This window comes from Vicugna pacos, chromosome 13, assembly GCF_048564905.1.
Source record: "Vicugna pacos chromosome 13, VicPac4, whole genome shotgun sequence".
NCBI lineage: Eukaryota > Metazoa > Chordata > Mammalia > Artiodactyla > Camelidae > Vicugna > Vicugna pacos.
In genome coordinates this window covers 25981397-25995894 of record NC_132999.1, presented here as the reverse complement: position 1 = coordinate 25995894, position 14498 = coordinate 25981397, and the positions used below count along the sequence as shown (strand labels likewise).

The 14498-nt window shown below is 46.0% G+C and overlaps 1 protein-coding gene across 1 annotated transcript in view; it reads left to right on the top strand.

The window, feature by feature from the left end:
• Nucleotides 1-14498, top strand: part of C8A (complement C8 alpha chain) — a 63927-nt gene that overhangs the window by 38695 nt on the left and 10734 nt on the right. The gene's annotated exons all lie outside the window — the stretch shown is intronic.

The following is a 14498-nucleotide window of genomic DNA, read 5'->3' as shown; positions in this document are numbered from 1 at the left end:
CTGCTGTGAAAGGGGAAGCCCTGCAGGGCCATCAGCAGGGAGGCGGGGAGCGTGGACGCGGGGAGGGCACCTGGAAGCCTCTTGCTGATGCCCAGGTGAGGAGTAAGGAATGGAGATGAACGACTATGAGAGATTCGGGATTTATTTTGAAAGTAGAATGTAGACCATTTGCTGATGGTCCAGGTGTGAACTGTGAGCTGAAAATACTGTTTCTTCTAAATCATATCCCTACTGTACACACACATACACATCAGGGTGAGAAGAACACAGTGAGTTTGCTCAGGAGGGCCAGCTTCCTGGGAGAGATGCCTCCAGGCATTTGGAAATATGGCAGGGAGTCTGGAGCCAAGAGAAGAATCCAAAATATATATATATAAGTTGTAAATTCATACTCTCTATGAACTGTAATGACATCTATTTGTCTCTTCTACTAGACAGTGAACTAGACCCCCTTTTTTGGCTCAGGTAGGCAGGTCCTGACACATTTGACTCAGCTTCTGTGTTTCTCAAAATGCAACATGAAATTGAGTTTTCCAGTTAAAGAATCTTAAGTAGGTCTGACAGGATACCTCTATCAGGATGCTGTAATGGAAACCATGCATGCAATAGAAAGTAAACTAATAGTCCTCAAGGCTCTGAAGGTTCATGATTCTACAGCTTTGGCCATACTGAAAGGGTGCTACAAAGACCTCACAGAAATTGACTTCTACTGATGCTCCGTTTGTGAAGGAAGCCAGTAGCATTTTGCAGCCCCATAAGAGCCAGCAGGCGGTGTGGTCGTGAAAACAGTTCTTTTTCACAAAGAGATCATTGCTTTTCATGTAGGTCCTGCCATTTAAAAGCCATACTTCGCATCTCTGAGTCTGTTTTCCCACAACTAACGTATGAATAATAAACAACTTCAAAAGGCTGGCATGAGAATAAACCAAGGCAACACTTCTAAAAAGTGCTGTAATGAATAAAACACACTCTAAACAGTAGTCACTATTATGGACTAGTTTCAGGTGGGCTCAGTAAAGTAGCAGAATCATTTGATCAACGTCTGTGGACCGAAGCCACATGCTGGTGACATGGTAGCAAGGAATCCAAACACTGGAGTCAGACACATCTGGTGGGGATGCTGGTGCTACCATTTAGTAGTGGCATGACCTGGATCAGGGTATTTCATTTCTCTGAACCTTAGTTTTTCCCAAGACCCAAATAGGAATGATAACATGGCTTTGTTTGTTGGAGGATAATTCCAAGTACATCTTGCATGATAAGTGTTTAAATCGATATGTTTTTCCCTTAATGCAGGATATTGAGTATAGCTTAGTATTTGAAAATATGGGTTCTGTCATTTACTAGCTGTGTGATTACTGGCAGATTATTTAATCATTTTAATTCTCAATTTCCTCACCTGTTAAGCCGGTGAGATTAATGGCATTTAACTCACAGAGTAACTGTGAGGAGGAAGCGAACTTATCCACAGAAAATATTTAGTGTCATGCTCGGACTCCAATAAGCAATTGCTAAAAAGGTTCTAACTTACACTGCTTGGATTCAAATCTTATCTCCACCGCTTATCAACCATGTGACCCTTAAGCAAATGAACCTCTTCATTCCTCAGTTTCCTGTTCTTCTAAATGAGACAATGGCGGTAGACACTTCATAAGACTGTTATGAATATGAAATGAAACAGTCCCTGGGATCAGGTGCCCAGCACCGGGCATACAGTAAGAATTTAAAAGTGCTACCTATTATTGCTGCATCCTGTTGGCGTTATTCCTACCACGTGTTTATTATTCTCAGATTTCCAGTTATTAGCACTATAATAGAAATATCCTCTCCTCTGTAAAGTAAGGACAAGAAGACAACCTGTCTCACAGGGCTCTGCCATCGGCCAGCTCCGAAACACTGCTCAAATGGACTGGAAATCATCATCACTGCGTCCAGCCTTCAGTGGCCAACGTTTCTGCTGCAGACCTGGAGCCGCAGCAATCATGCCTCCTCCCCCGCTTGCCCATTTTTTAAGTCAAGGTCATTCATTTCTGTCCTGAGAGCTTCACCAGTTTGGGAGGGGCTGCTTCTCCCATTTATCAAGGTCACTTTGAATTCTCATCACTATCTTTCAAAGTGTTAACAACTCTGCCCAAGTCAGTGCCTGCATTCCATCATTCCTCTCCCTGATGGATGTCAGGCCACAATGACCCTGGAAAAGGCCCTTCCAGTGAGAGGGCAATACATTCAGCCCGTCATTGATCATCACCCTCCAGCTAGGGTCCTTGGACCAACTGGTCTACCACCTAACACACTGTGTAGAAAAAGCCACAGGGACTTGTCAGTATAATGTCAATTATAGCTCTGTATTCTCTTCCTCTATCTTCCTTCCCTCTATTTATTCATTCCTTTTAGCTTTTCATTCAACAGATACTAACTAAGCACACATAACATGGTAAGCCCTGTCTAGATACGATGGGTCTCTTATCTTATGTAGAAGGTAATGCGATTTCCCTGTTGTAATCATCTGTTTATAGTCAGGGATGACTTATTACATGGACAACCAAATTGGTTACCACCTAAAATGAATAACTTATTTTTCTACTCACTGTACTTAGAGTTAGCTGAAATATTTGGTTCTGATAAAATATATTTGCATATAACAACTCCTAATGTTGGCAAAATATAATCATTCACTTCTGGTATTCAAGAGGGTCTTCATAATAGCTTAGGAGAATTTGTGTTATTTTTCCCAATTTTATAGAGAAAAAGTTGAAGTCCAAAGAGCCCAAGTAAATGGCTCAACATGATTCAGCTGTGTAGTTGTGTCTTGTCCAAGTATTTAGCACCCTCCACCTCCATTTCCCCATACTTCTGTCATTCATTCTGATACTATATTCCAGAGGCTTACACTCTAGCAGTGCTGATAAGACAGCCAAAATTTACTGAGCATTTCACTATGTGGCAGACACTGAGTCAGGCACTTTAAATGCACTATCTCATTTAATCCTCAAGAAAGACCTGGCAAGAGGCTATTATAATCCCCAATTTACAAATGAAGAACTGAAGTTCAGTGATGTTAACTGAACTTGTGCAAGGTCAAGGTCACGTGGTCATTATGGGTGGAGCCCGTGGTCAATTTGCGAAACTGTGATGTTAACCAACATGCTGTAAATATCTGAGAGAGAGCTTTCCTAGGATTTTTCCTAGGCTTTTTTGAACTGCAGGCCACAACCCATTAACAGATTATAAAAGAACTTTAGTGGGTCATGACCAGCATTTAACAACATGAAATAGAATACCCCAGGATGGAAAGCATCAGAGCATCATACAAAGTATGGTTAAGTGTTGCTTAAGTATGTGGGTGGGCTGGACCAGGTATAAAACGTACTGCTTAGGTTTCGTGGTTGTAAAAATGTGTCAGAAACACTGTCTTAACCCAGTGGGCTCCACTGACTGCAGACAAGTATCTAACCACTTAAAATAAAGGAAAAATCATCAATAGTCATAATGAAGGCATTAGGAAGTGTATTAGTTGGGGTTCTCCAGGCTGGCATGTTTACATCTATGTAAAGATACTTCTTATAAGAAATTGGCTTACAGAATTATGGAGCCTGACAGGTCCCAAGATCTGCAGTTGGCAAGCGGTGGGCCAAGGGCAGTTGACAGTTCAGTTCCCGTCTGAGTTCAAAGGCCTGAGAACCAGGGCAGCTGATGGTGTAGTCCCAGTCTGAGAGCTAGCAGGCCTGAGACCCAAAAAGAACTGATGTTTGAGTCCAAAGTCAAGAAAAAAGTCGAATTTCCCCTCAAGATGGTCAGGCAGGAAGACTCCTCCCTCACTCAGGGGAGGGTCAGCCTTTTTGTCTATTCTGCACTTCTACTGATTGAACAAGGCCCACCCACTACCAGGGAGGACAATCTGCTTTGCTCAGTCTACCAATTTTAACACTGATCACATCCAAAGACACCCTCAAAGAAACACCCAGAACAACGTTTGACCAGATATCTGGACACCCTTGGCCTTATCAAATTGAGACACGGCATTAACTGCACAGCAAGGTAGACAAGGGGGAAAGCTAGAGGCAGAAGTAAGTAATAACTGCCAAGTGGGTGTGTGAAGTCTCCTGTGATGAAGCAGCTTATCCAAATGGAAACGAACAAGCATTCGCCAAGTTCCAACTGTGCGGCAGGGCGCATGCGGAGGTGATACATGCGTCTCCCCCCATTTACACTCCGGGCAATGCTTTGAGCTGTGTTTTACAGCTGTACTTACTTTACAAATGAGGAAAATCAGGCACTGAAGGAGAAAATGACCCATCCAAGGGGACACCACTTGCTAGACGCAGAGCGGGGTGAAATGAGGATTTCTAATTCCCAGTTCATTGCTTCTTGTGATACCCTTGGGTATTTATCTTCCTTTTCAAAAATATTTAACTGCTTATGATAGCTTTGAAAGTGGTTAAAGCAGGTTTAAAAAAAATCTCTAAGGGAGTCTCCACTCCTAGGGCAGTATTGGGTCAGGCTGACCCCGATTGGACATTGTAACAGAGAACTGTTAAAGGTTAAACTGACCAGCTTGTGATGGTCTGTTCTGAAGCTTAGGTGCATTCACAGAGCTGGGAACAACCACAGTGTGCTGGCACCCACAGCCCGCAAAGAGGTGGACCTTAAAGACCGGAAGGCCAGAAAAAGTATACAAGCCAGCAATGGCAGGGGGTTTTAATAGCAAATTCTATCAACACCACTGAGTTGAGAACTGTGACACCAGATATGGACTCAGCCAGAAAGTACTGTGATCAATTAGTCATGTCTGTTAGAGGCAGAGGCGGACCCACGGTAGAGCCTCAGTGTCCTTCCAACCGGGCTAATTTGGAATCCAAGCCCACCAATGCTGTGCCTGCAGAGTCAGGAGTGGTTCCTAAAGGGTCTGAGGTGGAAATGAGGGCCCCTGGGTTATGTATTTTCTATTCCTTTACTAGAATGAGACAAAGGCAGCCCTGATGATTAAGGTGTCTATGGAGAGTAACTGGGATGAGATGGACGTATAATTTCCATCCCTCAATTTTTTTTTCATATGTTCCATAACATTTATGTATTACTGCTGTTGATGGCTTATAACTCCCTTTAAGAAAGGTTCCGAGTGGAGCATTTTCCCTTCTTATCCAAAGTAGGAGGCAGGAAACACTCAATTTCCAAGGAAAATTCCTTCTCATATTCTGATCTCCATCCATCCATCCATCCATCCACTCATCTAGTAAATACTCACAGAGAACCCATGATTTCTGGGGACTCAGGAGTGAAACACAGATCTGTGCCCTGGAGAAATGTGTAGTCAGTTGGGGGCTATGTGTAATAGAGTGTGATAAATACTTGAACAGAAATAAATACAGCAGACGCACAAAGGAGGGAGCAACCCAACCTTTCTGCCCCTCCCATTTCCTAGGCTCTTGAGACATTCAAACTTGATCTTCTGAGGTTGGTTAGGAGTAGGAGCTTGCCTGGTGGACAATGGGGCCGGAACTTTCTAAGAGGAGGGAGCTGCATGGGTGTGGCTGAAGCCACAAGTGGGTAAGGGTGAGTAGTGGGAGGTAAGTGTCCAGATTCTCCCAAAGGCCAGACTCTTGGTGGAGGGCTTGCCTCTGAGTCCAGGGTGCGTAAATCAGAACAATTCTGTGGCTGGGTTATGGCAGGAAGAGTAGTGATGTCTAGTAACCTGAAGTGGAGTCAGTGTTGACCTCCTAGGGGCCACAGAGAGGATGACAAGCTGCAGAATGGCAAGCTGCTGGAGCTATGCAAAGGTGGACACTGAGACAGGAGGGGCCCTAAAACAGACAGGATGGCTGGCATCAAGGGAGCGTGCACGGGCCCCGCTCAGCCCTCCAGCCCACTGCTCACCATTGGGCGACATTATATGAGCTACTCACTGGTCCCTTGACTTAATCATACTCACTTTCTCCTTGGTGCTGTCCCTTCTACCTGGAACTCTGCTCCCCTCCCCCCCCTCCTTCCCCTGGCTACTGCTTACTCACCCTTAGCCTCTGCTTAGGTAGGATTTTCCAGGCGGTCCTTCTGCCTGCATAGTTCGGGGCTGGGAGCCTGTCTTAGGTACTTCGGTGCACCCAGGACATGGCCCTCTGTATGACACTACTGCAACGCCTGTTTGCACAGTGCATCTTGTGCATGATGCATCTCTGGAGCTTTGCCCTAGGCTGAGGCTGGCTCACAGTAGAGGCTCAGAGTCTTTCCAGTTCAGGTGGTTCAGAATCGAAACCCTTGGACACCTGGCGTTCCCCAGAGCTTTTCTCACACGCTGCAGAGTCGGGGGTGGACTCCTAAAGAATCCGAGCTGGACTGAACAGTGGGGAGGGTGTGGTAGGCAGGAACCTGACTGTGAAGGGTCTGAGATCCACGGCTAAGTCGTCTGGTCCAAAAGGTCTTTTGCCGTGTCCGCTAACCAACCAAGCATCCTGAACAGACAGGCACCAGATTCTAACATGTGCCAGGCTTTATCCCCAGTTACCATGACAACCAGGCTTCACGGTGATGGATGGTATTGATTGACTGACAGACTCCTGGTGTCTTGGCTCTGTCCCTACCCCCCTTAACTCATTTGCATACACATGGATCATAGGCTCTCAGCACCATCCTCCTGATTCTGTCCTGAATTCTGTCTTTCCACCTCTATCACTGAAAACAGCCTCAGCCTGAAAGGAGAACAAGGTGTGATGATGTCAAAATTACTCCCAGGGCCACCTCTGACACCCTCTCCCACAACTGACACAATGTGGCAAGGAGAAAATGGGCTTTGGACATAGACCTCAGTTCAGTCCCAGATCTACTATTTCCTCATTCCATCATTTGGGGCAAATGACTTAAAACCATCTTGGCCTTGATTTGCTCATCTCTAAAATGGGAATAACTGTGCATGCTGTGGAGTCATATGTGACTATTAAATGCGATATGGATTTTAACACATGGAAATTCTTTGCCTAGCACAGAGGGTGGATGTCCCCTCAATCTTCCTCACTCACTCCCTCTGAGTCTTAGTACAGCTTATACTGTTGAGAAGTTAGTGAAGAAAAGTGGTGTTCTCAAGCCCCTCAGCTTCCCCCATTCTCTGATTTTCCAGTTCAGTATCAGGCACCTGATCTATGTATGTGGCAGCATTTCCAGCAGCAGTAATAGTAGTAATACTTGACCATTACCGCTAATTCCGAGCCAGGCACCATGGGAAGCACTGTACGTGGCATGGATTATTAACTCATTTAACCCTCTACACAACCCTATGAGGTAGACAGTGTTAAAATCCCCACCTTACAGATGGGAAGACCGTGGCACTGAGAGGCTCAGCCAGTAAGTGGGCATGGTCAAATGCCAGCTCTGGCTGTCTCCAACTCAGAGCCTGGCCCTCAGCTACACTGCCTCTTGTCAGGACCAGAATCATCTAGCGGGGCTGAGTCCCTGAAGACAGCCCTTATCCAGCAGGCAGAGACCTGAGCCTGCTGTCTCAACATGGCTCACTGGGAGCATAGGTTCTTCTTTCTGGGCTGCTTTGTAGAATGAGGCAGTCATGGAATGAGGGGCTTGGTCAGGCCACGCCTACTCATGCCACGTGACGACCTGCAGCGTAACACTGGTTTGATGAGATGGTGCGTGCACCGAGTTTGCACACAGCACACGTTGCATCACACCTGGATTCTCGGGCTTGTTAGTCATGGAACTTTGGGCAAGTTGCCTAACAATCGACAACTAACAAGATTTGCTAACAGTTAAGTGTACCAGACACTGTATTTAGAGATTCATGTATAGAAAGTATTTCCATCCCCATTTTCTGAGTTTTGTTTATTTGTTTGTTTTTCAGGAGGGGTAATTAGGTTGGTTTGTTTATTTAAGTGGAGGTACTGGGGATTGAACCCAGGACCTCGTGCATGCATGCACTCTACCATTGAGCTATAGCCTTCCCCATCCCCATTTTCAAATGGGGAAAATGAGGTATTAAGCAGTTCAGTAACTTACCCCAAACCACACTACTAGTGAAGGGTAGAACCCTGACACCAGAGTTCCCACTGTTAACCATGCCAGTTACTCCCTTTTCCAACCCCAGTGAGCCTGTGAAATGAGCAAATCCTCCTGGCCCCCTAAGATTGCTGTGAATGAGATAACGTAGAAGAGCGAGCTTCATAAAACAGCAAGTCAATCAGGCATGAGATATTACACAGATGTGACTGGTATTGTCAACCAAAAGATCTGTGACTCCCAACACGTTTTAGAGGTGTTGTCTAGATAGGCTGGAATCAGCCTGTCCCTGAGTACTTCTAGGGGCTTGTCACATGCCAGGCTCCATCCCAAGCCTTGTAAACCCAAGAGATGACTTTATAAGTTTGCAGGATAATTGAAACAGCAGCCCAAGAAATTGACAATTACCACAGTGTGCTAACTGCTCAGCTGGAGGGATGCAGAGGGACACCACGAGGGACACAGATACGGGGCCCCTGGGAGTGAGAGAATGCTTTCTAGAGTTGACTGGGAGAAATGCAGTGAAGGAGGTAGGGGACTTTCAGAGGGAATAGCACATGCAAAGGCACAGAGGTACTTGTACTATGATTCTCAGGTGACTGGGGGAGAAGCAGGCATTTTCATGGATTAACAGAAGCACAGAGCAGGGAAGTAAATTAGCCAACAGCTCTCAGCTCATATGGCCACAGACTAAACCATCATCTTTCCCAGTGTTAATGGCATGAAACAGACCATATGATTCTTCCTTTCCCTTCCGAGGCTGTCTCTGGGGGCAACCAACGTAGGAAAGCAACAGAGCACGGAGATCACAGCAACCTGAATGGCATTTGTTTGTTGCCGAGAGATAAATAATGCATTACACCTGCTGTTCTCCACCTGATGCTTTTAATCTGAGGAGCGACAGAGAATTGCAGATTCCGGCATCATGGAAGTAAAGCTGCCTGGTTCTGCCTCAGAGCTCCACTGATGCAGCATCTCGGTGCAGATGTGAGGACAGCTCTCACAGCTGCACAATGGTCAAGACCAGGTGGAAAACAAGCAGTAGACTTGGTGGTCAGAGACATGTCCCCTGGGCTCCCACCCTGCCAGACAGGCACAACAGCAGCTCCTCTTGGGACCAGACCAGAGTGGGAGGGAACCCAAGGGTCTCCCAGTCCTTCCTTGACTAACCTGCATCTCCTTTTCCACTCTTAAGTTCAGATCAGGTTGGCCTTTCTGAGCAGACTCTCGCTGCTAGGGACACAAGGACTCACACGATCTCCCTCTGCTCTCAACGTCCTCCTCGCTTTGTCTGGCTGATCCTTACTCATCCTTTCATACTTGGCTCCAGTTCCCTTCCACTGAGTCCTTAAGGAAGGCTGCCCTGGCCTTGCTGCCTGCTTTCAAAGTTCTCATCCTACAGTACCAGAATTGGCTGTTAATCCGCCCACACCTCCACACCTGACTATAAGCTCACCGGCAGCAAACACTCTCCCGAGTCCTCTTTATTCCCCAGATGCCTGGCACACAGTAAGACATCATAACGTACACATGTACTCAAGTTATCCCAAATGTTCCTCAGGTGTTCTGGTGTGTTCTTAAAGTTTCAGAATCTTGGCTTTCGAGGAGATCTTAAAAGACCACTCGTCCATTCTTCAAGCCCTTCTACTCACAGGCAAACAGCCAGCTTCTGCTTGGTGCTCTCCAGATTTGGGGAGCTCACTGCCTCCTGAAACCACCCATATCCCCTTGGCCTCGGATCACGGCAGCAATTTACTTTATGAGGCTAAGCCTGTCTCCCTGTAGCATCTGCCCCTTTGGTCCTAGTTCTTGTGATCGCACAAACAAGCCTAATCACTCTTTCTCAAGGCAACCCTCTGGGAAGCTGAAGCTAGTTCTGACCTCTCTTTCTCAGGCAAACATCCCCACCCCCACAACATTCCCCAAAGAAAACGGCTTTGAATTTCTTGACCCTCGTGCTTATTCTTCTCCAATCATTCCCTGTTTTTTCCCGTCCTTTTTTAGTTTTACTTTTATTGAGGTGAGAACACTTAACATTTGATCTAGTCTTTTAACAGATGCTTATGACCACACTGCAGAATTCTTCATTCTCAGGGCCATGCTGGGCAGCAGACCTCCGGAACTAAGGCATCCTGCGTAGCTGAGGCTTTATGCCCGTCACCAGCAAGCCCTCCTCCCCTCCCCCAATCCTCAGCAACACCCATTCTGTGCTCGGCCTTTACGGCTCTGATTACTTTACATACCTCATGTTAAGTGGAATCACGCAGTACTTGTCCTTCTGGGACCGGTTTATGTCACTTAGCATCAGGTCCTCCAGGTTCATCCATGTTGTTGCATATGGCAGGACTTCCTTCTTTTCAAAGGCTCAATAATGTCCAGTGAATGTCCCATTTTCTTATTTCATTTGAAAAGTGTGGCTCCCAGAACTTGGCCCCAGGCTCCGGGTTTCTCTAACCTGCATAGAGAGAGCGAGGTTATCCCCTTTTACTTTGCTGAGTATAATTTTCACCTGGCTTCATCGCCCTATCGAGCTGGAAGTTATCTAAGACTCTCGGGCCTTTTCTCTTGTTCTCCTGCTAAGCTGTGTCCATTCCTCACTGTGCTCATGCACTTGGCGTTTTGTCCCAGGACAGGATGTTACAACTGTCCCAAGTGAGCCTCATTTTGCTGGGCTTGGTCTGTGTACCCATCAGCCTTGGGAGGGCTGCTTGGATCCTCACTCTCTCCCTGGTTTCTTCCTCTGGGTAGATACAGTGAGCCTGGCTGCTCAGGCCACCTCCAGGGCATTGACTGAGACAGAGAGGAGGCCAGTGCTCCCTGACAGGCTATCAGCGGTTCTCTGGAGGACCATGGCACTCAGCATCTAATCCCCAGTGCACTGTGCAGGCTTCATCTGGAATACTTGTTTAAAATAGAGATGGCTGGTGACTCAGAAATACAGACTCAGAACTGACAGAGGTGGGGCCCAGGAACTTGTATTTTTCATAAGCACTCCAGATGATCTCAATACGTAGCCAGGTTAGGCAAACATCAACTCCAGTTTTCTAGGTTCAAAAGCCTAAAACAAAAGCCAGTTTGATCTGATCCAAAGCTGACATCTAAGGGGTCAGCCTGACGGGACGGGGTGAAGCCCGGGCAGAGCACCGCCTGGTCCTCTCGTCTGTCCCCCACGCCCCTCCCCTCCGGCCCCCACAAGTGCTGCACAATTGCTCCAGACCTTTTATCCGTTCCTCCCTGTCGGCCTAGCGAGGCTGAAGAGGGATCCGAGGAGGCGAGCTTCCCAACTGGAAAAATGCGCGAGGAGCCAACATAATGTGCTGAGGAACCGACGTGGAGCAAAACAGCGCTTCACTGCAGTACAAGCGGGTGGCACGCGCACTCAGGTGTCCGCACTTCTCTTTTCATTACGCCCGCGCATGCGTATTGTTCACAATGCTGACTCATGCTATTAGCGCATGCGTACATTTACTTCTTACCTCACACACATGCAAGTTATTTTGAACTTTGACCTGGGTCCCCCAACCTACTCGCTTAAGACTACCAGCACTCCCCTTACCCCCTCCGCCTCTCTTTGTGTCTGTCTCTCTGGTTCTGTGTCTCCGGCGCCATGTTTGACCTCCTCCGCCCCCACCCCAGCTTACTGGTCTTGGTTTCTCACGGCTGCTCTGCAGATGGCTCTGATCTGGAAGCCCCGATTGCTTCTGGGGAGAGACTCCTCCTCTAGCCCTGGTATATTGAAACGAGGAACTCTCGGGATCTAAATGAGTCGTCATTGAATATATTGCCCACACCTGCTAGCTTCTCAAGGCTAGGACCTTACTTACTCAGATTCGTATTATATTCATACTAGTTTTATTCCCACAGTGTCCACCTTGTTCAACACACAGTGTGCTGGGGACGGTGGGGTAGTAGGTGCTTACTAAATTTCTCAGCAGAATTTAGTCTGATGCCGTAACCGGAATGAGTGAAAGGACCACTAATTCTTCTAAGGCAGTCTTGAGTCTGAATCTCAGTTCCACTGTTTTTTTTTAACTCCTTTTTAAAAAAATTTATTTTTTTTGTTATTGAAGTATGGTCCGTTTACAATGTTGTGTCAATTTCTGGTGTATAGCATTATGTTTCAGTTATACATATACATCTATATATCCCACTGTTCTTTTTAGCTGTGTGGCCTTTTAGGCAAGATAATTAGCCTTGATGAACTGAGGGCATCTTAACTAAACATGAGAAGTGTGGGGTAGGTGTCTAAGGGCACCTTTTGCCCTCGTGTTGTGTGGTTCTTAAGTCACAGACCTCCCCTTACTGGCCAGTACCCTACTCCAGAGTCCTCGGGAGGCAATTCTTTGCAGTCCAATCGTGCTGCTCAAATCAAGCTGGAGACCTGTCCTCCCAGTCGCGCGTGGCAGGCTGCCGGCAGACCCTTCACCAGCACAATCACTTCACAGGTATCCTCCAGACCCATTAATCAGCTCATCCTGTCACTCTAATTCTGCAGCACTCCACCACTCACCTAAGTAATCACTCTGGCGTCTGCCCATGAATTCCTTTCATCCACTTCTGTTTATCACTGTTGAAGCATTTTTTAATCAAAACAATTAAATATGCTAAATCTTCCTCAATTAGTAATGCATTAAAAATGAAAAGTACTTAAACAGAAATGGCAGAAGCAGCCCTGTGCTTGGTACTGAGTGCCGGTGCTTAAAGCATCACTTCCCCCAGGCCCTCTCAGCTCAGAGCTATCCAGGGACTGCTGTGCAAAGAGTCGCAGAGGCTGCGGGCCAAGAGGGGCCATGGGGAGCAGCAAGTCCGGCCCCTTCTCCCCACAGATGGGAAACTGAGGCCCCGTGAGATCATAGGCCTTTTCAAAGCTCATACACAGTGTCAGAGACTGGGATTTGTTTTGTTTTACTTCTAAAAAAATAATAAAATGTGCATATATTTAAAGTATACAACATGATGCTTTGATACATACATATACACACACAAAGTGAAATGATAATTATGGTCAAGGTAATGAGCTTATCTCCTCACACAGTTAGCTCTGTGTGTGTAATGAGAGCACCTGAAATCTACTCTCTGCAAATTTCTGGTATTCAACTGCAACTTAATTTTGGGTGGGGAATTAGATTTATTTACTTACTTACTTACTTACTTACTTACTTACTTAATGGAGGTACTGGGGACTGAACCCAGGACCTCGTGCATGCTAAGCACGAGCTCTACCACTGAGCTATACCTTCTCACCTGCAAATTTCCAGGATTCAATACAATATTATGAACTATAGTCACCAGGCTGTATGTTAGATCTCTACATTTACCCATCCTACCGAACTGCAACTTTGTGCCCTCTCGGCAGCATCTCCCCGTATCCCCCACCTCCCTGCCCTGGGAGCCACTGTCTTACTCTCTGCTTCTATACGTTAGACTATTTTAGAGCTCATATACAAAATCATGCAGCTTTTTTTTCTTTTTGTATATGGCTTGTTTCACTTAATGTCCTCTAGTTTCACTCATGTTGTCACCAGTGGCAGAATCTCTTTATGTTTTAAGGCTAAATAATTATATATATGGTATATATACAGTATATACATATATATACACATATTGTATCTATATATAGGTATATAGATAATAATTTCCTTATCCATTCATCAGAGTGACTGGGATTTGTATTCAGGATTCCTGACTTCTACGGTTCTTTCCATCAGGAGCCCTTACCCAAAGACTCTTGGCATTCATGTATTCACTCTTTTTTTTTTCATTCACTGATCATTTATTCTGAAAATCGTTACTGAACTCCTCCCCTATGGTAAGCATCGTGCCACTATGCTGACAAGAGGGTGGTGAATAAGATGCAAGTCCTTGACCTCAAAGAGTCTGCAGTTTAATGGGGATGCAGGCAAGTAAACTTGCTGCTTGGTACACCCTTGAAAATACTGAATCTAATCCTTAGCTCAACTGAATGACTACTTAAATTGTTTTTCTTCTGTGGTTGCCAGAATAATACACTGACTAGTAATAATTATTGTATAGTTGCAGTTAAACTTAATGATCTTTAGCAAATGCAAACTCCAATTCACAATCTTCAGAAGACTTTAGCTACAGAGGAAGTCAAATGCTGTAGCAATGGTCAATATTTTGCTCTGGTCCACTGTTCTAGACTTATCTTGCCAACTGACCAAGGGTTGGAAACCCAGCTCTCTTCACCTACAGGCTGTGGGATCAGGGCAAAATGATGTTACTGCTTTGAGAATTATGTTCCTCATCTGCAAAAGGCAGATTCCTCAGCGGCTCCTCATATGTCAGCAAATACAGAAACAGCTAATGTGGGACTCACAGTTCTTACGGGGTCAGAAGTCAAGCAGCCTCTCCATGGATCTCTCCATCTTCTTAGAGCACACTGGCCTCTCTGGGGTGCAAAGAGGACCTGCGAAATAGAATTGGGACAAAGATGATCTTTCAGGTCCAAACAAAGCACATTGGTAGCTCTGAAGACAGAGGGA